We start from the raw sequence: 25036 nt of genomic DNA on the forward strand, positions 1-25036 counted from the left end.
AGGAAAGGGGGTGTGCCAGCCTGTGCCAACTCCACCCCTCAGGTGAGAGAGGTGAGGTGAAGCACAACTCCGGGCTCCAGCCATCTTGAGGATGTGGAGCCCTGCCCAATCAGAGATAGGCTCCCGCCCCCCTCCCACAGGAGAGGAGCAGGATAGGGGGTGTCCTCACCCCAGGACAGGGACCCATTGGTCCCTGCCCTTACCCTACCTGTAACTCCCCTAATTTTAGTATTTACGGGCACCCTGAACCTTCCTTCCTCAGATCCCGAATTGAAAACAAGCAAGAAGATCAAGAAACCAGAAGACCTGCCGTGCAGCTGCTCACAAGAGGATGACACCAACTGACTTGGCCCCAGCCCTACCGGCCTGTTGATCCTTGAACCTGCTCCTGCGAAACTCCGGCGCCTTGCATGGTCAGCAACCTCACAAACCCCGGAGAACCTGACTGCCTTGAGACTCTGCCAAGACTGGGACTCCCACCAGCAGTGGTTCAGCTCAAAAAGCAACACCCCTGGTGCCAGCCAGGAACCGCGAATCCAGCACACTCTGCACCTGCTGAGCCCGGCCCATGCCTGAGTGGACAAAGACCCTGAGGACGTTCCCCCGGCGATTGTGACCTGCAACCCAGTGCTGCATCTTTTAGCCCAGCACTGACCCTGAAAAGTAATTTTATCCGTACTTACCAGTAACTTGAATTTCTTTCCATAGGAATCCATTGACTGGTTTTCACCGGAAAAGTTTCTAAGTGTCGATTTTCAAAAACTTCAACTATTCCTTAAAAATCGCCTGTATGACTTAAACGCAGTGGCGGCTCGTAATGTTGACGAGTAGTGGGGCGGGCATGCACAAGCACACTCCCTTCCTCCCATCCCGCACAAGCACCCACACACACATACTCACTCCCACCCATCTACATGTGCACTCACACCCATCCATTCACAAGCGTACACACATACACCAGTCATTCGCTAGCACATACCCATGCAAAGCACACAGCACTAATTCACATACATTCATGCAGTCGCGGCTGGCATTACGGGCGGGTGGGGGGGTGGAAATGGGGTCATCGCGCCGCGGAGGGGATGGGGGGGAGGCGGGAGGAGTTTAAGGGAAAAATATATGTATATAAAATAAAAGTTAAACTTACTGTCCCGCTTTTCCTCAAGTCCAGAGACTACTGACTCCCGCCATCTGGCTTTTTGAATTCTGCAGCGCTCGCATCAGGAAGGCTGCAGGCAGCCTCCCTCTCCTCCACCAGTCACAACGCTGCAACGGCAGCGTTGTGATTGGTGAGGCCGCTGCCCCACCCGGGTAATTTTCTCTCTGTATGCTGCAGCATACAGAGAGAACAGGGAGAGTGGGCGGTGTTTCTCGAGAGCAGGGGGGAGTGGCTTGCCCATTGTTGTTCATGCGGACTGTTTGGGCGGCCTCAATCTGCCCAAACAGTCAATATGAACAACAGTGGGCAAGCCACTTCCCCCTGCCCTCGAGAAACACCGCCCTCTCCCAACCAGGAAATTTAGCTTTCTCGCCGTGCGAGAAGGCAGAAACAGATGGTAGCTATTATCATTTATGTTTCTACCTTCTCGCACTGCGAGAAAGCAGGGGGGCGGTGCTCAAACGCCCCTATAGAGGAGCCGCCACTGCTTAAACACATTCTTTCAATTGTTTACAGGAGATGCACCAGTGCTGGATCCAGGAACCAACACTGAGTAAGAAAAAGTAACAATAACACTACTTACCTGCTAAGTGAATTTCCTCCCCTAGGATAACATTGGTGATTCTATGAGAAAAAGTTTGTATCAACTTTTGAAATACAATATTATTCTTTAATAATCACTACTGTAACCAAAACGCTTTTACTTAACTGTTTACAGGAGATGTCCCAGGAATGAATCTAGGATCCAGTCCTGTGGTTAGAAAAATAATCTATTATGTAACTAATTGCATTTATCTAGAAATTCCTATTGAGCTCGATGTTGCATTGTGTTTGAAATTGTGTTGCCTATTGCAACAACTGTAACTATTGTAATCAAAACGTCTATTGCTCATTTGAAAAGTATTTTACTAAAGGAACTCATTCTGAGAAAGTATATTTTGATACCTTCTTGGTTCTAAAATAATAACAACTATATACTTTGATACAAAACAATTGGCCTAGAGTTCAGTTCTTGAATGTGTGAGACCATTTGCTGACTCAGTGTGTACAACAAATGCTTTACACTGTCCTCTGATACTGCCTTACTGCTCGGCTGAGCAACCACTTTAGAGAGTAAGGTTACATCTAACTTTAGCCACTGCCAAACCTCTGGGGACTGTGGACTCTGTACACACTGTACCTTACTTTGGTCCAGTATATACAGAGCCACTTTCTTACAGCTATGTTTTGCTTTCACTAACAGCATCTGAAAAACTCTCATTGTTGCATTACTGTATAGGAAATACAAATGGACAAAAACACAGATAAACCAATGTCGGTTTAAAAAACAAAAACAATGAATAAAAAAAAAATGAACATTGTGCTTGTGGTCCATTTTTTGTGTTCGTGGATATTCACTATGCACAGGTGCGTTCCAAACAACTGGGAAGATTGTTCTAATATATAAAACTAACGATTTATCACAAAGTTCTTATCGTGCAATTTCCCTATTTAACACCATCAGAAAGGTACATACTAGGACAATACTCTTGTTGATGCATGTTAGAGATGCATTGGTGAATAATATCAATATACTCCCTGAAGTTCAAGCAGGGTTCATGAACTTACAGAGTGAGCACGATCAATGTTTCATTTTACATAACTTCACTAACAGGCATCTCACCATCAGGAAAGGTGATGTGTAACTAGATTGTACTGAATGCTGCAACGATTTGATGATACAATCTTGCTTGTGTTGGCTGAGCAATAGAGAACTGTGACAAAAAGCTGTATACTGACAGCCAAGATTGTTATCATCAAAACAAAACTATTGTTGAAAAATCACGTTCATACAGGCAATTTGAGGTATATCCTTAAATTACAGAACATTTGCTATTTCTAGTCATTTGTTGATGAACACGATCTGTGCATGGTTGAAAGAACTGACATGTAGTACTTAATGAGGTTTTGATTTAATCAAGTGTGAAGTTTTGATTTAATCGAGTGAGAGACTATAGTTAAGACAAGGTGAAAGGACTCTAAAACAAACCAGTTTTAAACCTCACCAAGGGAGTGTCTTCTCACCAAAGCTAAAATATAGACATTAGGGCAATGCAAAGTGAGTTTTAGTTTGCTGGGCCTAGTTAATGAAACGACGTTTTGATAAGGTCTTTAGCAAATGGCACAGTAAATATGTACCAGTACTGGAAGTTACAAACAACGGGGTAAAGGGAGAGGGAGAACTGCACATCAAGGCAACTGGCGGGGGCGTGGCTACGCACGCAACGGGAATGGCCGCCTTGGAGTGAAGCTCCGCGCCAGGCTTGCCTTCCCGGGGCATTTATCCGTGTAATCGCCGCCTGCGGACGGCGAAAATCGTCAGCGCCACCACCGGACGTCATCGCCGGCCTGCTGGCCAACTTTGGCAAAAATCGACACACCAGAGGCACACCGGAGGTTTCGTTGGACTGCTGCCGCTTTCCTTGCTCCCGAACTCGGGAGGCGCGCAGGACAGACCGGGGCTCCAGTCGAGGACGCAGACCCAGTGGTCGGCCCGGCAGGCGCAAAGGCCATGAGACGCTGGGTGGGATGTGAAATCGCCCTACAACACCGGACCTGATCTGCATAGTGGCTATACCAGCAGACCGTTAGTCACCAAGGTACCGCGCCGGCGGTGCGGCCTCGCGGAGCAGAGCGACGCCGCCTTGCCCCGCGCGACCAAGCGGCGGCTGGTGCGGCCCGACTCACCGGCCACAGGGGCACACTGCAGCCCAGCCACCTCGCTCCCCTGTGGGGTGGGCACCGGCAACGAGGCAGGACAACCACGGCGACCCAGCGACGAGCTCTGTGGGGCGCGCCCACGTGGCGGCGAGTGCCGGTAAGACCGTGAAATTACCCCCGGCCCAACCCCTGGAGCGACTGCGTGACCACATACGCCTTGGGAGTGCCGCTGAGATCCCCCATGACCCGCAGTGGTGTTTGACCCTCCACAACGCGACGCACGCTTGCCCTCTACCACGCACTGGCCAGATAATACCGACCTGCCAAGCACAAGCCGCCACAGACCACAACCGGGGGAAGTGCCACCACGGGGACCGCACACACTATACTGCACAAGCCTGTCCGGCGGTTGGACTGCTGATTACACGAACCAGCCTTCTGAGGGCGACGTGGACTGCTCGGCTAGGCCCGAGGGAGCGACGCAGATGTCTAACGGGCCCAAAACAAGAACTGGCTCCAGCAACGCTAACCAGAAGGCCAAGATGGACAAAACCGGGAAGCACACCGACCCGGACCAGATGGCGGCCAAACTGGACACTATGCTGGCAGCAATGGAAAGACTTGAGGAGTCGCTAAGCCTAACCCGCACCTCCCTGGCCACCAAAATCGACAGCGTGGTCATCGATCTCACGCACCTGAGAGCAGATCACAAAAAGCTGGCGGAACGCACCACCACCTTGGAAGACACGCTACAGACACTTCAACCCCGTGCGGACCAGTCGCATAAACACATCCAGGACTTGCTGAACAGGGTGGAGTTCTTGGAAGACAGGGCTGAAGACGCGGAAGGTAGGACCCGCAGGAACAACGTACGCTTGGTCGGAGTTCCGGAGAAATGGGAGGGGAGGTCCCCTGAAATTCACATGGAGCAGTGGCTACGAGGCCTCCTACCGGAAGGATCGCTCTCCCCACACTTCGTGATTGAACGGGCTCACAGGGTCCCCACTAAACCTCTGACGACAGGCTCCAACCCAAGACCCATGTTGATCCGCATAATGAACTATCGAGACAGGGACACCATACTACGAGAAACCCGCAAGCTTCAGGAGGTCCGAATAGAGAACGCATCGGTGATGTTCTTTCCGGACTACACTGTACAGGTCCAACGGCAGAGACATGACTTTCTCGCAGTGAAAAAGCGACTGAGACAAATGGGCCTCCAGTACTCCCTGCTCTTTCCTGCAAAGCTGAGAGTTGTGGCGGGAGAACGGACTCATTTCTTCACGGACCCCATGGAAGTGGATACCTGGCTAGACGGCGGAGTCGACACAGAACCCAAAACGGCGACAGGTCCTGCGTCACGACGACAATCCGGCAATCATAGACGGCGGCGACGACCCCGCCGGAATTCTCAGCCGAATGCACACGCGGCGACCCGGCCTTCCCCTCCTGCAGATGCCAGACGGCAGGAGAAGCAGGACGCCCTCCGCCTCGTAATGGAACTCAGCGGTTCCCCTGTGGAGAGCGAGGTGGCTAGCGGCGGCACACAAGGCCTTCAGAGTGACGATGAAGCCATCTATGGAGTGCCAGACTCCCCGACCTCGGATATCCGACCTGATGTCACCCCCCAAACGGCGGACTGCATCAGCTGATCAGGCGACGGATGCAACTCCCCACGGAAACGAATACGAGTGATCAACACGGCGAGCCTACGACACCACGACTGCAATGAACCCTGTGCGAAATGGCGGACTCACCCCCACGTCCTCCATACTACACGCTTGGGGCGCATACACCAAGGGACACATCAATGGACATGACTCCAGGCGCTGGCGTTAAGAGCCCACGCTTGGCGGAGCACGGCTGCGGAGACACTCTGCCTTGCCTGGAGATGGCCCGACTGGAACACGTAATGTATGGCATCTTACGCATGTGTGTGATGGGTTCATTCACTACGAGGGCGGCATTGACTGATACGCCCCCCCCGGGAAGGCAATATGCCTTCGCTCCACAAACATATTGACTTACTCCATTTGATCCTGTGCATGTAGCACAACCACCCCCTTAGACTTGAACATTGTTGCTCTCCTAGAGAGTATGGACGGGAGCACGTTTTGCATCCGACCTTTTGGTATTTTGCAAGTTCATATTGTTCAATGGTTTACTGTTTCGATAGCCATGTTTTTTCCCCCTCCCATGGTCACAGTGCACTGGAGCGTCACATCGAATGCTTATGGGGTGGCGGGGACCGATTTCATGCAGCTGAACGGGTATGTGTTGAGGGGTGGTGGCAGAGACGGATGGGAGGTTTGGTTGGATTGATATAATGCTCCCCATTAGGATATGCACGTGGAATGTGAGAGGTATACACACACCATCCCGACGCTACCAGATTTATTCATACCTCAAACGCCACCACATCCAAATTGCCCTCCTACAAGAAACTCACCTTAACAACACTGAAATTGCTACACTGCGACGCAGGTGGCGCGGACAACTTTATGCTACAGGGTTCTCGTCATACGCCCGAGGTACGCTGGTATGGGTCAGACCGGGCGTTCCTTGGACCACACAAGATGTACATATAGACCCCGAGGGCAGATACGTGGCTATCCACGGCAAATTAGATGGTTGCACAATGGTAATCACTTCACTTTATGCGCCTAACACGGGGTTAGCAGATTATCTCACCGGCTTGTCACGCACACTAGCCCCCTGGCATGGGGTCCCATGGTTCATCGGCGGGGACTACAATAGTTCGCTAGACCTGACACTTGACCGTTCCCATCCTACATTACCCAACTCACAAGCTCAGACCACCACGAAGGCGCTACAGGCGTGGTCCATGCAATGGGGCTTGCAGGATGCGTGGCGCTCTCGCAATCCACACTCCAGGGTCTACTCATATTACTCGGGGGCACACGCCCTGCATGTCCGCCTCGATCGCTTCATGGTCTCTAGTGAGCTCTTACCCGTTATCACGGACACCTGCTACATGGGACGCACACATTCCGACCACAACCCGCACCTCCTAGACCTGATGTGGGATCACCCTCGACCACCAATACCCACATGGCGGTTACAACCCGATCTCTTACTAGACGCCACGTTTAGGGGCTCCATCAGCGCACAAACGGCACAACATTTTGAAGACAACACAGGCTCGGCATCGACACCTCAGATTGAATGGGACGCGTTCAAAGTGGTCCTCAGGGGACAATGTCTAGGCACCCAAGCACACTCCCGGCGACACTTAGAAGCAGATCTCAGACGCATTGAATCTGACCTGCTACAATTGGAGCAGTCTGCAACCGCTGGCCCCACCGCGGACTTAATACAAGCACGGGCAGAGCATGATACCCTGATTGACAGATTGAAAAATATCAACTACAAGGCCCACGCCGCCCGCACTCATCATTCTGGCGACAAACCAGGCAAGTTGTTAGTGTGGCTGATTCAAAGCGAAAAACGTGACACACCGGTAGCAGCGGTGCAACCGCTGGCAGGCCCATTGGTATACACACAGGCGCGGATACACGAGGCCTTTGTGGCTCATTACAGCGAGCTGTACAAATCCTGTCTGCTGACTGCACCATCAGTAATAACCACGTACTTGGAAGACATAATGCTGCCTACCCTAACAGATGAACAACGAGAAGACCTAGGGTCACCGTTGATTGCCGAAGAACTTCGCGATGCCATCTTTGCCCTCTCGAACGGCAAGGCACCAGGCCCTGATGGGCTGCCAGCGGAGTACTATAAAGCATGCTCTGACATCCTAACTCCAGAGCTCTTGAGGGTGTTTGCTGCGGCGCTGGAAGACTTGGATCTACCCCTGTCTATGAACGAGGCAACTTTAGTGTCCCTCCTAAAGCCGGGCAGAGATGAAACACTACTCGGCTCATACAGGCCCCTAGCGCTGCTAAACACTGATTACAAGATACTAGCCTCGACTCTCGCCCGACGACTGGCAGGACTGGTGCCCGGCTTGATACATGACGACCAGAACGGCTTTGTACCCTCCAGATGCACTTCCCAAAACATCCGTAGACTATTCAGGGTACAACAGTATGCAATACAAAGCTGGCCCAGATCGGGATGTTTAGTCCTGGACCTGGAGAAGGCGTTCGATTCGCTCGAATGGCCCTATTTGCTGGCAGTGCTGCGCCGATTCGACCTCGGGGATGACTTTATTGAACTGGTGGGATTACTGTATAGACGCCCAGTGGTACGAGTCCGCACGGGAGGGCTACTCTCTGACGCCATTAGAGTACAACGCGGCACCAGACAGGGCTGCCCGCTATCCCCGCTACTTTTCTCATTAGCCATAGAACCCCTTGCTGCGCTACTGCGCGCAGAGGGCATGCACTGGGGAATCCCACTAGCAGATGGCGTGCACACAGTCTCGCTATATGCGGACGATCTCCTTTTATACGTCAGGGACCTCACCCACATACCTCGAGGCCTCTCGGAGATCTTTCAATCCTTCGAGACCATGTCCGGCCTCAAGGTTAATTGGGCCAAGTCAGGTGCATACTCGTTCGACCCTGACATCCCTGACCCTGGAGTCACGATAAACGGGGAAAGGCTGCCATGGCACCACACAACGTTCAAATACCTAGGAGTATATATCTACAGGACACCACAGGCTGTGCTGGATGGTAACCTGACACGCGCCATCACGTCTATAAAATCCCAGATTGCCTTTTGGAAATCCCTACCACTCAATGTCCCGAGTAGAGTGACACTGACGAAAATGATTGTACTCCCCAGACTCTTATATTACTTCGCCAACCTGCCAGTGTACGTACAGGCGCGCACATTTAGAGAACTGGCCTCCATGGTTAGAGACCTGATATGGAACGCGGGACGGCCTAGAGTAGCCCTCCGAAAACTATATGCCCCGGTCGATGAGGGAGGCCTTGCGGTACCGAACCTAGAACTTTACTATCTGGCGGCCCAGCTACAATGGGTCACCGCCTGGCTAGCAGGAAACCACCTGGGTGACACTGCCACTAATACGGTCATGTTTTCTTCCACGCAACTACACACACTATTCCACCCCCTGACACACCCGAGGAAATCCAATCAGATACACGTCGCAGTAGCGATACGTTGTTATGTCAGAAGCCTACGGCTCACGAGGTCGACCAAGCCATATGCCCCGGCGCTACCACTCCTAGGCACCCCCAAGTCCACCTCTATAGTTACAGAAACAGCGCTGGAACCTTGGACGCGCACTGGAGTAGACACTATGGCAGACCTATATGCTGATGGTGCCTTGATACCGTTTGCAACGCTGGCGGCGGACACAGGTCTCCCGACGGGTCAATTTTTACAGCACGCCTCCATACTTTTAGCGTACACACAGCGGTGGGGCAACATCACTGAGGAACTTCCGACGCACCAATTGATACAGAGCCTACATGTCATGGGAGATGGCACACACGTAAGTGCACTGGCTGCACCAAGCACTACAGTCGCACACACAGCAATCGCTGCAACCATTGCGTGACCATTGGGCCACAGACAGAGGGAGGGTATGGACGGATAAGGAGTGGAAAATGATCCTATTAGGCCCCAGGCACGTGCCACGGAACGCGCGTTTTAAACTGATACAGTTCTACATACTGCATAGAGCGTACCTCTCACCCTGTAAGATTTATCGCTATTTCCCAGGAGCGGCGGCCACATGCCCGAGATGTGCGCTGGAAGAGGCAGATTTGCTACACATGCTTTGGCAGTGCCCACGGATTCAGACATATTGGGGGGCGATACTGACGACACTAGACAAATGCACAGGCATGACGATCCCGCACACATGGGAGGCATGCTTACTTGGCCTGTATAAGCGGACTTCATTAAACAGAGCCCCCTCTCGATTCTGGGACCTTGCCCTCCTCACAGCAAAAGGATTGCTCACGAAACACTGGAAGAGAGCTACCCCACCGCTACCAGAACACTGGCACACATCCCTAGACACCTGGGCAAAAGCGGAAAGCACCGCCCTCCATAACGAGGAAACGGCAGGCCTCCGTCAGTTCCCGATTGCGCAATTCTGGGACACAATGCTCACCTCTTTTCACAAGGAATACCTTCTCACGCAAACCACGACAGGAGTCGTCCACCCGGACAACACTGACGATGCACCCCCTGTACATATTCCATGAGGACACATCTGATGACGCCCCCACCATCACGTCCTCCCCCTCACGCCTGATATCTGTAATGATGGGCGAGCTCCCACCCCCCAGGCCATGCCCACTTCGTTAGACACTTCTGAGTATCACCCACGCTCCACATGACGCCGCACCCACACAAAGACGCACACATCTTACTCCAGCATCAGCTGACCATATCCACCCCTTCCTGATTTCCCCTTTATGTCCCCTGTTCCCTATCCTCCCCTCCTTCCCTTGATGTTTATTTCGGAATTTATATCCTTGTTACACAAACGTGGTTTGAGAAGTTTGTGATGGAAAATGTAGCCATGATGTATGAAGCAAGAAAACCAGTGCATTGGGTGCTAGGCCCCGTATACATGACAGACATCTTTGAGATGTAATACTATATGTATTGTACTATTCATGCTTTACTTCTCCTATACCCCTAATAAAGGATATTTAAACAAAAAAAAAAAATCAAGGCAACTGGCCTCAGTTCAACCCAATGATGCAAGGATACCAACCACCATTCCACCATCCACCATACCCGATGTATGGTTGGCAACCACCCTTTCAACATCAACCACCCCCACCTAACAACTACCGGCCTTTTTTATGGAGGGGCGGAAGAGGCAAGGGAAGAAACAGAGGAGGAGTGGGAGGAGGGGGGGCCCAAGTACATTGGGCACCGGAAGATCCCATCGTGAACCACACCAGGAGCAAGAATCAACAAGCGGGACCGAGCAACACTTAGAACTAGTGACTAATCTGGCTACCCGACCCCTTTCAACCACTGAAGTACTAGTCCTTAACAAAGGACTAGGGTTTGTCCCCACACAAAGATTCGACAAATGTAATCTTCATTGCGAATTAGCTGGTTTCTTTAGGAAATTGAAACTAAAAGCTTTCTTTGAAAAAAATACCAACAGCAATGAGAATCAAGATCGCAATGAGACTGGATTACGAATAAAGTCAACCTTCACCCCTCCTCCTCACATGACACCGGTGGAACTTTCCGCTTTTGAACAAGCTGTATTTAATGATATCGAAACCTTAGAGCCTAAGGAACCATTCACCAACCTCACCAAACTGGAAAGGCTTGCCTTGGAAGAATTAAAACATTTCGATACCATTACTATCAAACCAGCGGATAAAGGTGGAGGTGTTGTTGTACTGGACACCACTATGTATAGAACTGAATGCCTCCGCCTACTTGGTGATGTACATAATTACCGACAACTGACCTATGACCCCACTCATGAACTAAAAAATGAAATCAAGTCACTCATTGATCATGGGGAAGAAAGAGGTTTTATTACAAAACAAGAGGCGGACTACCTGTGTAACAATGAGGGGAAAATTCCATACTTTTACATACTCCCTAAGATGCATAAGAACAAACACCCCCCACCTGGTAGACCTATTGTGTCAGGCATTGGATCGGTCCTAGAACCTCTATCGAAATTCTGTGACATATTTTTGAGGCCTCTAGTTAAAAAAACTCCTACATACTTGAAGGATACCAAAAATGTCCTACAACTGTTAAATCAAGTGACAATTGACGAGAATACCATACTAGTCAGTCTCGACATAGAGAGCCTCTACACGAGCATACCTCAGGATGACACTCTGAAGGTACTAGAAAGAGCACTGGAAAAAGAGGTTTGGACTCACAGAACTCCAAGGAACTTTATTCTAGAATGTGCTAGATTAGCACTTAAAAAGAACTACTTTGAGTTTGAGGGTACCCTGTACCTCCAAACAGGTGGTACCTCGATGGGAAGCACATTTGCTCCTAGCGTGGCAGGTCTGTATGTGTACTACTTTGAGGAGAGATTCATCTTAAATGAGCAGAATCCATTTTCGTCACATATCCTTCTCTGGAAGCGCTATATAGATGATGTCCTGACAATATGGCAAGGGCCAGAAGAAACGCTCCTTGAGTTCTTCGAGTGGATCAATACTCTGGACAACAACCTGAAATTGACATACACACAAGACCCCACTACTCTGACTTTTCTTGATCTAACAATCACTAAGGAGGGAAGACACTTGGAAACAAAGACCCATTTTAAACCTACGGCTAAGAACAATCTCTTACGATTCGAGAGTTTCCACCCTAGACCACTGAGAGAGAATCTTCCCTACGGTCAATATTTAAGGATCAGGAGGAACTGTAGTAATCTCAGTGACTACCGCAAACAAGCAGGAGATTTAACCACCAAACTGCAAGCAAGGGGTTATCCAGATAACATCCTGACAAAATGCCAAAAACGTGCGAGGAATCAGCCGCGAGAGGTACTTCTAGAGGACAATACCAGAGAACAAGCAGACACACCATTGACATGTGTGACCACTTTTTGCACCGCGTCAAACCTAATGTCGAAATCTATCAAAAAACACTGGAAGATCATCAACACAGGCAATCTGAAATGGGAAAAACCATTATTTGCCTATAAAAGAGCAAGGAGTATATGCGACAGTTTAGTGAATACCAGACCTAAGAGACAAGTTGAAGAAGAACCTACAGTGCTCAACGCATGGGGCCTACCGAAGGTTATGGGACACTACAAACGCGGGAATTGCAGTGTCTGCCCTCTAACAGAGAACACCAAGACATTACTGCTGGAGGAAGGCAAGATCTGGACCATCAGATCCCACACCAATTGCAATAGCTCGCAGGTGGTGTACCTAATCACTTGTCCGTGCAACCTAAGATATGTGGGCATGACCAGTAGGAAGATCAAGCAACGCATATGCGAACATCGTAGTACGATCCGCTGCCAAAAAACAATGACTAAACTCACAGAACATTTTCTGTCTATGAAACATGGCCCCAATGACTTCAAATGGACCATTATTGAAAAAGTTGAAAAAGAGTCCAACCTCTTCGAAAAGGAACAGCGTTGGGTTTATAGACTGGCCACACACAAGTTTGGCCTGAACGATAATATCCCTTGGAATTCAGTGAAAAACTAACATTCCCGCTATTGAACTGTGATATTTTCTGTATGCCTCTTGGTTTGCTGCATGATTTGTAGACTGACTCGTTTGCAATACTATTGCGCTAGACTGTCCCCTTCCAATATCCCCCTGCTAACTTGGGTCACACTCGTTTTTCATATAGATGTTGGTTACATCCACTAAACACCTGTTATGTTTCGATTTGCACTCGATTAAACAGCTAATGTTATGAGGCTTTCGAAATAAACAAGAACTAGCACTTTAATTCCCATTCACAGAATGGCTCTGTGGACAGCGATGTGTTACTGCTCTCTGATTGGCCCAACGTACAGTGACGTGTAACTGGTCATACCCCCACAAGCCCGCTACCCCATTGGCTATTTCACCGATGACACGCCCAGCGCCATTGACGCCCTACCCGCCCAACCACGCCCAACCCGGAAACGGCACGCTCTATTACCACGCCGACTCCCCAGCTCAGTAACCCACGGAGCACTCGCGGTGACGGTTTAGGTGCAAGCGGCGCCCTGTATCCTCTTACAAGTAAGATTGTTCCTTTAAGGTGACGTCCTAAGCCACTTTGGTTTTGAGTTTTCCTATCGCAAAAACCCTGTATTGTTACTTTCTACCTAGATCGTAACAAGGAAAACGCCAGTCCCGGAGTGGCTCATGGAGCATTGAATATAAAGCTCCTAGTAAGATGATTAGTCTGTACAACCGTTCACTACAATTATGCATGCTAACCATTACCAGGCACCGTCGCTCCACTTGTGGTCGATGTAACAGGTCCAGAATTAGTCTTTTATCTCACGTACCCACTTGTTATTTTAATCCTGCGTAGTCGCCTTCACCTGCACGACGACTCCGCTGTTTCTCAGTAACTGAGACACAAACACCCAGTACTTCGCCATTACGTGTCCAGTGCCCTTCCCATAACTAGCACTGACACCAAGTGATTTCAGTATCATAGATACATTGGGTGTGCTACCACGTGGTATGTAACTGTCGCGTTATTGGGACTTATCTCACACGTCCCTCACATCAAGTCTATGATGAATGTTGATGAACATCACTATTCACCGATTGTGTGTTATGTATGTTTTTATATATGTATATGTTCGTTATCCACAATCCTTTTCCCTCATTTTCTCAACAGGTTTTTTTCTACAGACTAAAGAAGAAACCAGTTTTTTGGAGATTCATTTTGTTTCTCCTTCTGTTACCTACGAGGATAGGGTGCGCCTTAGCGTGCGCACACCGTCCCGAAGGTACCCCACGGTCCTGACGAATACCTGTTAATCTGACACATAGGTAGAAACATGTAGACCTTTTTAATCCCACACGCCATATAGTCTTTTCACCGACAGCTCTCCTAATTGGGCAACAGGTGCCTTCTTCTTTTTAATAATATCCGTTACACCCCAGAATAAATTACGTAAGTGGGCAGTACCGGATACTTTTAATCACACTTAGTTCTTTCCCTTGCACATATAAAAGAAATAAAACCAGCTCCACTGTAATCAGGTGTCGCAGCACACCTGGATGGCATTCGGCTGTCCGGGTGGGACCCCGATGATGAAGCATGTCACCAACTAGGTTGGTGAGTGAGGGGTCTTCTTAAGGACAAAGGACGTCCTTTTTCTGGATTGTGGCTAACACACAGACTCGCCTCTACTGAGGTTGGGTGTATCCTCTAGGTGTAACTCCCTTATTGTTGTTTACTGATATACCCAAGGGGACAGGGAGTCCCTCTCCTGCCTTCATTGGCGAATACCCTTTCTCTCCTTACTGGTAATCTACAGTAAATATGGTACCAGCAGAAAACAATCTACAAAGTAGTTTGTATTGAAAACTCTAAAGTTTTTGTTAAGGTGTCTCATAAGCTACAGTATCTGAAAATGGAATGAGCAGCAGGCCCTGGCAGCAAAAACTAACAACATTCATGAACTAGGACCCAAACCTCAACAGCAAAAAATGGAGCAGAGGAAAAACCCCAGCAGCAAGGGCAAAGGGGAAGCGGCAACAGCAGCAAGTGACTTCAAACACCAACCTGCGAGTGGAGGAACAGAGATGCAAGCGACAGGGAAAACCATAGACACCAGCAGCAGAAATTGTGGTCGGGGAAGGCTAGACAAGCAGCAGGAGGCAGCAGACACCACTTCAGGAGGGCAAGAGTGCACGTTGATGAGGTGTGAGAACAGACTAATTCGGGAGGGAATACATTGACAGCAAGGGAAAGATCACAAAGGAGGATCGTATGATGTTGACACCATATACATCTGAGAAAGTGGGAGAGAGACAGACACTTCAGAAAGTTGGGGGGAAGGTGGAGACAGATATGCTAGACAGTACTGGGGTGGGGGTTGGATTCAGGGGAAGAGCAAGAGGCAGATACCTCAGACAGTCAGGGCAGAGCAGGAGGCAGACATCACAGACAGTCAGAGCAGAGCAAAAGACAGACACCACAGATGCTTGTAAGGGCTGAGATACAGACACAGCAAATAGAAGGGTGGAGAAGCAGACAATGCACACAGGCAAGAAGCAGACACTGCAGACAGTCGGGCGAGAAGCATACAATGCAGAGAGTCGGGCGAGAAGCAGACACTGCAGACAGTCGGGACGAGAAGCAGACACTGCAGACAGTCGGGACGAGAAGCAGACACTGCAGACAGTCGGGACGAGAAGCAGACACTGCAGACAGTCGGGACGAGAAGCAGACACTGAAGACAGTCGGGACGAGAAGCAGACACTGCAGACAGTAGGGACGAGAAGCAGACACTGCAGATAGTAATGGCGAGAAGCTGATACTGCAGAACAGTCGGGGCGAGAAGCAAACACTGCAGGCAGGCGGGGTGAGAAGCAGACACTGCAGGCAGGCGTGCGAGAAGCAGACACAGCAGGCAGGCGGGCGAGAAGCAGACACAGCAGGCAGGCGGGGCGAGAAGCAGACACTGCAGGCAGGCGGGGCGAGAAGCAGACACTGCAGGCAGGCGGGGCGAGAAGCAGACACTGCAGGCAGGCGGGCGAGAAGCAGATACAGCAGGCAGGCGGGCGAGAAGCAGACACTGCAGGCAGGCGGGGCGAGAAGCAGACACTGCAGGCAGGCGGGGCGAGAAGCAGACACTGCAGGCAGGCGGGGCGAGAAGCAAACACTGCAAACAGTAGGGGCGAGAAGCAAAACCTGCAAACAGTTGGGGCGAGAAGCAAAACCTGCAGACATTAGGGGCGAAAAGCAAACACTGCAGACAGTTGGGCGAGAAGCAGACACTGCAGACAGTTGGGCGAGAAGCAGACACTGCAGGCAGTCTGGGTGAGAAGCAGACACTGCAGGCAGTCTGGGTGAGAAGCAGACACTGCAGGCAGTCTGGGTGAGAAGCAGACACTGCAGGCAGTCTGGGTGAGAAGCAGACACTGCAGGCAGTCTGGGTGAGAAGCAGACACTGCAGGCAGTCTGGGTGAGAAGCAGACACTGCAGGCAGTCTGGGTGAGAAGCAGACACTGCAGGCAGTCTGGGTGAGAAGCAGACACTGCAGGCAGTCTGGGTGAGAAGCAGACACTGCAGGCAGTCTGGGTGAGAAGCAGACACTGCAGGCAGTCTGGGTGAGAAGCAGACACTGCAGGCAGTCTGGGTGAGAAGCAGACACTGCAGGCAGTAGGGGCGAGAAGCAGACAGTCGAGGTGAGAAGCAGACACTGCAGACAGTCGGGACGAGAAGCAGACAGTCGGGACGAGAAGCAGACACTGCAGACAGTAATGGCAAGAAGCTGATACTGCAGAACAGTCGGGCGAGAAGCAAACACTGCAGGCAGGCGGGCAAGAAGCAGACACTGCAGGCAGGCGGGGCAAGAAGCAGACACTGCAGGCAGGTGGGGCGAGAATCAGACACTGCAGACAGGCGGAGCGAGAAGCAGACACTGCAGACAGTAGGGGCGAGTAGCAAACACTGCAAACAGTAGGGGCGAGAAGCAAAACCTGCAGACAGTTGGGCGAGAAGCAGACACTGCAGGCAGTAGGGGCGAGAAGCAGTCAGTAAGGGCGAGAAGCAGTCAGTAAGGGCAAGAAGCAGACACTGCAGACAGTAGGGGCAAGAAGCAGCTATTTGTGGTAAAAAGAAGCAGTGGATATCACACGCAGTCAAGGAATAGCATCACCGAATATCATCACCGCAGTCAGGGAATAGCAATAGGCAGTCACTGCAGACAGTAGGGCTGCATCGAAGAGCCATATGCCAGACATTTGGTTGGGCATGACAAACAAATGGCTGAGACAGGCGCCATCGAGAGAGTCAGTGGTAAGCAGGTCAGACTCCGCAGACAGTTCTGAAGGAAGGAACATAGTTGTAGGGTTTGGAAAGGGCGACACTGCAGACAGTCAGGGCAGTAACAAGAGGCAGACAGTCGGGGAAGGGGTCGAGAGGCAGCTACTTCAAACAGTCAGATTCTGCAGACAGTCATCAGATGGGCAAGAGGCAGATACTGCATACAGTCCGAAGAGGGGGGGGGAGAGGCAGATACTGCATACAGTCCGAAGAGGGGGGAGAGGCAGATACTGCATACAGTCCGAAGATAGGGGGGTGGGGGGGGGGGAAGAGGCAGATACCGTAGACAATCGAGTAGAGGCGAGAGGCAGACACCGCAGACAGTCCAAGGAGGGGCGAGAGGAAGACAGACCGAGGTGGGGTGAGAGTCAGACACAGCAGACAGTCCAATGAGGGGCGAGAGGCAGACATGGCAGACAGTCTAAGGAGGGGCGAGAGGCAGACATGGCAGACAGTACAAGGAGGGGCGGGAGAGGCAGACAGTCCAAGGAGGGGCAAGAGGCAGACACCGCAGACAGTACAGGGAGGGGCAAGTGGCACACACAGCAGACTGTATGGGGAAGGACGAGAGGCAGACAGCGCAGTCGGGGGAAGGGTGAGGGAGACCGCAGCCGGAGGAGGGGCGAGAGAGACCGCAGTCGGAGGAGGGATGAGAAACATTGCAGTCGGAGGAGGGGCGAGAGACACCGCAGTCGGAGGAAGGGTGAGATACACTGCAGTTGAAGGAGGGGTGAGAGACACCACAGTCGGAGGAGGGGTGAGAGAAAGCGAAGTTAGTCAGAGGAAGGGTACAAGACACCCTAAAAGTCAGAGGAAGGGTGCGAGACACCGCAGTCAGTCAGAGGAAGGGTGAGAGACACCGCAGTCAGTCAGAGGAAGGGTGAGAGACACCGCAGTCAGTCAGAGGAAGGGTGAGAGACACCGCAGTCAGTCAGAGGAAGGGTGAGAGACACCGCAGTCAGTCAGAGGAAGGGTGAGAGACACCGCAGTCAGTCAGAGGAAGGGTGAGAGACACCACAGTCAGTCAGAGGAAGGGTGAGAGACACCACAGTCAGTCAGAGGAAGGGTGAGAGACACCACAGTCAGTCAGAGGAAGGGTGAGAGACACCACAGTCAGTCAGAGGAAGGGTGAGAGTCACCGCAGTCAGTCAGAGGAAGGGTGAGAGACACCGCAGTCAGTCAGAGGAAGGGTGAGAAGCAGATAATGCAGATAATTGAGGGTGGAGCAAGATGCAGACACTGCAGACAGTTCGGGTGGGGCAAGAAGCAGATAATGTAGACAACTGGGGAAGGAACAAAAGGCAGACAACACAAACAGTCAGGCAGGAGCAGAAGGCAAACACCAAAACAGGGGAAGACAAACACTGCAGACAGTAAGGATGGGCAGAAGGTGGACAGTGCAGTCAAGGAGGGAGAGGCAGACACTGTAGACAGTCATCGGGTGAGGTAGACACTGCAGACAGACGTGGGGCAAGGTAGGCACTGCAGACAGACTGGGGCGAGTTAGACACCTGTAGACAGACGTGGGGCGAGTTAAAAACTGCAGACAGACTTGGGGCGAGTTAGACACTGCAGACAGACGTGGGGCGAGTTAGACACTGCAGACAGATGTGGGGCGAGTTAGACACCTGCAGACAGATGTGGGGCGAGTTAGACACCTGCCGACAGACGTGGGGCGAGTTAGACACCTACAGACAGACGTGGGGCAAGTTAGACACCTACAGACAGACGTGGGGCGAGGTAGACACTGCAGACAGACGTGGGGCGAGGTAGACACTGAAGACAGACGTGGGGCGAGGTAGACACTGAAGACAGACGTGGGGCGAGGTAGACACTGAAGACAGACGTGGGGCGAGGTAGACACTGAAGACAGACGTGGGGAGAGGTAGGCACTGCAGGAAATCTTGGGGGATGAGAGTCAGACACCTTACACAGAGGAAGGGGAATAGACATAGATTCAGGGTGGGCAAAAGGCAGATACCGCGGACAGTCAAGGAAGGAAAGGCTCGACACTAAAATCAGGGAAAGAGAGGCAGACTGCAGTCAGGGAGAGAGAGAGGCAGACTCTGCAGTCAGGGAGAGAGAGAGGGGCAGACACTGCAGTCAGGGAGAGAGGGGCAGACACTGCAGTCAGGGAGAGAGAGGCAGACTCTGCAGAGGGAAATGTCCTTTACCACGCAACCATTACAACGCGGTATGGTTACAAAGTGGTTTTAACAACGCAAGTGGTTACATCGACTTGCATTGGAGGGCGCTCTAGACTAAGGAATAGTGTGAATTACTATTCCAACACCTTCCCTACTGCACGTAGACTGGAGTTGGAACAGTAATTCAAACTATTCCTAAGTCCAGCGCCCTCCATCGCAAGTCGATGTAATGACTTGCGTTGTAAAGACCGCGATGTAACATACCGCGTTGTGATGGTACGCGTTGTATCATCATACATTCCTCTGCAGTCAGGGAGAGAGAGGCAGACTCTGCAGTCAGGGAGAGAGGGAGAGAGAGAGAGAGAGAGAGAGAGAGAGGGAGGAAGACTCTGCAGTCAGGGAGAAAGAGAGGAAGACTCTGCAGTCAGGGAGAGAGAGAGGAAGACTCTGCAGTCAGGGAGAGAGAGAGGCAGACTCTGCAGTCAGGGAGAGAGAGAGGCAGACTCTGCAGTCAGAGAGAGGCAGACTGCAGTCAGGGAGAGAGAGAGAGGCAGACTCTGCAGTCAGAGAAAGAGAGAGAGGGGCAGACACTGCAGTCAGGGAGAGAGAGGGGCAGACTCTGCAGTCAGGGAGAGAGAGGGGCAGACTCTGCAGTCAGGGAGAGAGAGGGGCAGACTCTGCAGTCAGGGAGAGAGAGGGGCAGACTCTGCAGTCAGGGAGAGAGAGGGGCAGACTCTGCAGTCAGGGAGAGAGAGGGGCAGACTCTGCAGTCAGGGAGAGAGAGGGGCAGACTCTGCAGTCAGGGAGAGAGAGGGGCAGACTCTGCAGTCAGGGAGAGAGAGGGGCAGACTCTGCAGTCAGGGAGAGAGAGGGGCAGACTCTGCAGTCAGGGAGAGAGAGGGGCAGACTCTGCAGTCAGGGAGAGAGAGGGGCAGACTGCAGTCAGGGAGAGAGCGAGGCAGACTGCAGTCAGGGAGAGAGCGAGGCAGGCTCTGCAGTCAGGGAGAGAGAGAGGCAGACTCTGCAGTCAGGGAGAGAGAGAGGCAGACTCTGCAGTCAGGGAGAGAGAGAGGCAGACTGCAGTCAGGGAGAGAGAGGCAGACTCTGCAGTCTGCAGTCAGGGAGAGAGAGAGGCAGACTCTGCAGTCAGAGAGAGAGAGAGAGAGAGAGAGGGGCAGACACTGCAGTCAGGGAGAGAGAGAGGCAGACTCTGCAGTCTGCAGTCAGGGAGAGAGAGAGGCAGACTCTGCAGTCAGGGAGAGAGAGAGAGAGGCAGACTCTGCAGTCAGGGAGAGAGAGAGGGGCAGACACTGCAGTCAGGGAGAGAGAGGGGCAGACACTGCAGTCAGGGAGAGAGAGGGGCAGACACTGCAGTCAGGGAGAGAGAGGGGCAGACAATGCAGTCAGGGAGAGAGAGCGGCAGACAATGCAGTCGGGGGGAGAGAGGGGCAGACACTGCAGTCGGGGGGAGAGAGGGGGAGAGAGGGGCAGACACTGCAGTCGGGGGGAGAGAGGGGCAGACACTGCAGTCAGGGAGAGAGAGGGGCAGACTCTGCAGTCAGGGAGAGAGAGGGGCAGACTCTGCAGTCATGGAGAGAGAGGGGCAGACTCTGCAGTCAGGGAGAGAGAGAGGGGCAGACTCTGCAGTCAGGGAGAGAGAGGGGCAGACTGCAGTCAGGGAGAGAGAGGGGCAGACTGCAGTCAGGGAGAGAGCGAGGCAGACTGCAGTCAGGGAGAGAGCGAGGCAGACTGCAGTCAGGGAGAGAGAGAGGCAGACTGCAGTCAGGGAGAGAGAGGCAGACTCTGCAGTCAGGGAGAGAGAGGCAGACTCTGCAGTCAGGGAGAGAGAGGCAGACTCTGCAGTCCGGGAGAGAGAGGCAGACTCTGCAGTCAGGGAGAGAGAGGCAGACTCTGCAGTCAGGGAGAGAGAGGCAGACTCTGCAGTCAGGGAGAGAGAGGCAGACTCTGCAGTCAGGGAGAGAGAGGCAGACTCTGCAGTCAGGGAGAGAGAGGCAGACTCTGCAGTCAGGGAGAGAGAGGCAGACTCTGCAGTCAGGGAGAGAGAGGCAGACTCTGCAGTCAGGGAGAGAGAGGCAGACTCTGCAGTCAGGGAGAGAGAGGCAGACTCTGCAGTCAGGGAGAGAGAGGCAGACTCTGCAGTCAGGGAGAGAGAGGCAGACTCTGCAGTCAGGGAGAGAGAGAGGAAGACTCTGCAGTCAGGGAGAGAGAGAGGAAGACTCTGCAGTCAGGGAGAGAGAGAGGAAGACTCTGCAGTCAGGGAGAGAGAGAGGAAGACTCTGCAGTCAGGGAGAGAGAGAGGAAGACTCTGCAGTCAGGGAGAGAGAGAGGAAGACTCTGCAGTCAGGGAGAGAGAGAGGAAGACTCTGCAGTCAGGGAGAGAGAGAGAGGAAGACTCTGCAGTCAGGGAGAGAGAGGCAGGCTCTGCAGTCAGGGAGAGAGAGGCAGGCTCTGCAGTCAGGGAGAGAGAGGCAGGCTCTGCAGTCAGGGAGAGAGAGGCAGGCTCTGCAGTCAGGGAGAGAGAGGCAGGCTCTGCAGTCAGGGAGAGAGAGGCAGGCTCTGCAGTCAGGGAGAGAGAGGCAGGCTCTGCAGTCAGGGAGAGAGAGGCAGGCTCTGCAGTCAGGGAGAGAGAGGCAGGCTCTGCAGTCAGGGAGAGAGAGGCAGGCTCTGCAGTCAGGGAGAGAGAGGCAGGCTCTGCAGTCAGGGAGAGAGAGGCAGGCTCTGTAGTCAGGGAGAGAGAGGCAGGCTCTGCAGTCAGGGAGAGAGAGGCAGGCTCTGCAGTCAGGGAGAGAGAGGCAGGCTCTGCAGTCAGGGAGAGAGAGGCAGGCTCTGCAGTCAGGGAGAGAGAGGCAGGCTCTGCAGTCAGGGAGAGAGAGGCAGACTCTGCAGTCAGGGAGAGAGAGGCAGACTCTGCAGTCAGGGAGAGAGAGGGGCAGACTCTGCAGTCAGGGAGAGAGAGAGGCAGACTCTGCAGTCAGGGAGAGAGAGGGGCAGACTCTGCAGTCAGGGAGAGAGAGGGGCAGACTCTGCAGTCAGGGAGAGAGAGGGGCAGACTCTGCAGTCATGGAGAGAGAGGGGCAGACTCTGCAGTCAGGGAGAGAGAGGGGCAGACTGCAGTCAGGGAGAGAGAGGGGCAGACTGCAGTCAGGGAGAGAGAGGCAGACTCTGCAGTCTGCAGTCAGGGAGAGAGAGAGGCAGACTCTGCAGTCAGAGAGAGAGAGAGGGGCAGACACTGCAGTCAGGGAGAGAGAGAGGCAGACTCTGCAGTCTGCAGTCAGGGAGAGAGAGAGGCAGACTCTGCAGTCAGGAGAGAGAGAGAGAGGCAGACTCTGCAGTCAGGGAGAGAGAGAGGGGCAGACACTGCAGTCAGGGAGAGAGAGGGGCAGACACTGCAGTCAGGGAGAGAGAGGGGCAGACACTGCAGTCAGGGAGAGAGAGGGGCAGACACTGCAGTCAGGGAGAGAGAGGGGCAGACAATGCAGTCAGGGAGAGAGAGCGGCAGACAATGCAGTCGGGGGGAGAGAGGGGCAGACACTGCAGTCGGGGGGAGAGAGGGGGAGAGAGGGGCAGACACTGCAGTCGGGGGGAGAGAGGGGCGGACACTGCAGTCAGGGAGAGAGAGGGGCAGACTCTGCAGTCAGGGAGAGAGAGGGGCAGACTCTGCAGTCAGGGAGAGAGAGGGGCAGACTCTGCAGTCAGGGAGAGAGAGGGGCAGACTCTGCAGTCATGGAGAGAGAGGGGCAGACTCTGCAGTCAGGGAGAGAGAGGGGCAGACTGCAGTCAGGGAGAGAGAGGGGCAGACTGCAGTCAGGGAGAGAGAGGGGCAGACTGCAGTCAGGGAGAGAGCGAGGCAGACTGCAGTCAGGGAGAGAGAGAGGCAGACTCTGCAGTCAGGGAGAGAGAGGCAGACTCTGCAGTCAGGGAGAGAGAGGCAGACTCTGCAGTCAGGGGGAGAGAGGCAGACTCTGCAGTCAGGGAGAGAGAGGCAGACTCTGCAGTCAGGGAGAGAGAGGCAGACTGCAGTCAGGGAGAGAGAGGCAGACTCTGCAGTCAGGGAGAGAGAGGCAGACTCTGCAGTCAGGGAGAGAGAGGAAGACTGCAGTCAGGGAGAGAGAAGCAGACTCTGCAGTCAGGGAGAGAGAGAGGAAGACTCTGCAGTCAGGGAGAGAGAGAGGAAGACTCTGCAGTCAGGGAGAGAGAGAGGAAGACTCTGCAGTCAGGGAGAGAGAGAGGAAGACTCTGCAGTCAGGGAGAGAGAGGCAGGCTCTGCAGTCAGGGAGAGAGAGGCAGGCTCTGCAGTCAGGGAGAGAGAGGCAGGCTCTGCAGTCAGGGAGAGAGAGGCAGGCTCTGCAGTCAGGGAGAGAGAGGCAGGCTCTGCAGTCAGGGAGAGAGAGGCAGACTCTGCAGTCAGGGAGAGAGAGGCAGACTCTGCAGTCAGGGAGAGAGAGGCAGACTCTGCAGTCAGGGAGAGAGAGGCAGACTCTGCAGTCAGGGAGAGAGAGGCAGACTCCGCAGTCAGGGAGAGAGAGGCAGACTCTGCAGTCAGGGAGAGAGAGACAGACACTAAAGTCTGGGAGAGAGAGGCAGGGAAGGCAGACGCTAATCAGGGAAGAGGCAGCCACTAAAGTCAGACGGTGGGGAGCGACGAGGACACCACAGATGGGCATGAGGTAGACACATCACACAGGGGGCAAGAGGCAAACACCACAGGCAGTCGGGACATCAGAGGGAGGCAATCAGGGGTGAAGAAGAGGCAGACACTGCAAACAGTTTGGAGGCAAGTGACGGGCAGCAAAGATATTCAGGGGAGAAAAAGGATTGAAGACACCACACACAGTTGTAGGGGTGGAAAGGCTAGCTGAGCAGGCAGTCGCGGAAGGTTGAAGTCGCAGACACCGCAGACTATCAAGAAGCAAAAGCGAGACCCCAGACAGTCAGAAATGGGTAGGAGGCAGACAGCACAGTTAGTTGAGGGTGGGAAAATGCAGGCACCGCAGACTAACCTGGGTGGGGAAAGACAGACAGCAGACTATTGGGAGTGCTAAGCGGCAGACACCGTAGACAGTTTTCTGGGGGAGAAACACCGCAGACAACTGGGAAGAAAGCAAACACCACAAACAGTTGAAAGAAAGGCAGACAACAGGAAGGTGGCCTGTCCGCAGCTTACACAGATGGTCCGCAAACTTACCCTATTGTTCGCTATGCGTTGTTGATGTTTCAACATATGTCATTTCCCCATCATGTCAGCTCTTCCGGGTCGCATAACAACAGAGCCAGCGACTGAACATATTCTGGGAGATGTCTGAGAACGGGATGGACAGCTAATGTGTAATGTGACCCAGGATTGGAGCATTGATAACATCCCAGCCAATCGTAGTGCGTAACACAGAATTCCGAAGTGCTGATTGGCTTTGGAGTCTCCGTGTGTCTTTGTCTTAGCTGTCTGCCGACAGTCGGCTGGGGCCGCCCACTTTGTTGAGTAGTGGGCAGTGGACTTGTCTGGAGGTTTCTCCGGTAGAAGATGTCACCAGACGGGCAATGTCTGTATACGGGAAAGTTAGGCGAG

At 52.8% G+C, this 25036-nt stretch overlaps 1 protein-coding gene across 1 annotated transcript in view; it reads right to left on the reverse strand.

The window, feature by feature from the left end:
- REV1 (REV1 DNA directed polymerase) overlaps positions 1 to 24783 on the reverse strand; it is a 411701-nt gene extending 386918 nt beyond the window's left edge. Inside the window, exon 1 of the mRNA XM_078658014.1 lies at positions 24659 to 24783. The gene's annotated coding sequence lies outside the window, so the exon portion shown is untranslated. The remainder of the gene's footprint in view (positions 1 to 24658) is intronic.
- Positions 24784 to 25036: the final 253 nt, after the last annotated feature.

The sequence above is a fragment of the Lissotriton helveticus genome, chromosome 8 (assembly GCF_964261635.1).
Source record: "Lissotriton helveticus chromosome 8, aLisHel1.1, whole genome shotgun sequence".
Lineage (NCBI taxonomy): Eukaryota > Metazoa > Chordata > Amphibia > Caudata > Salamandridae > Lissotriton > Lissotriton helveticus.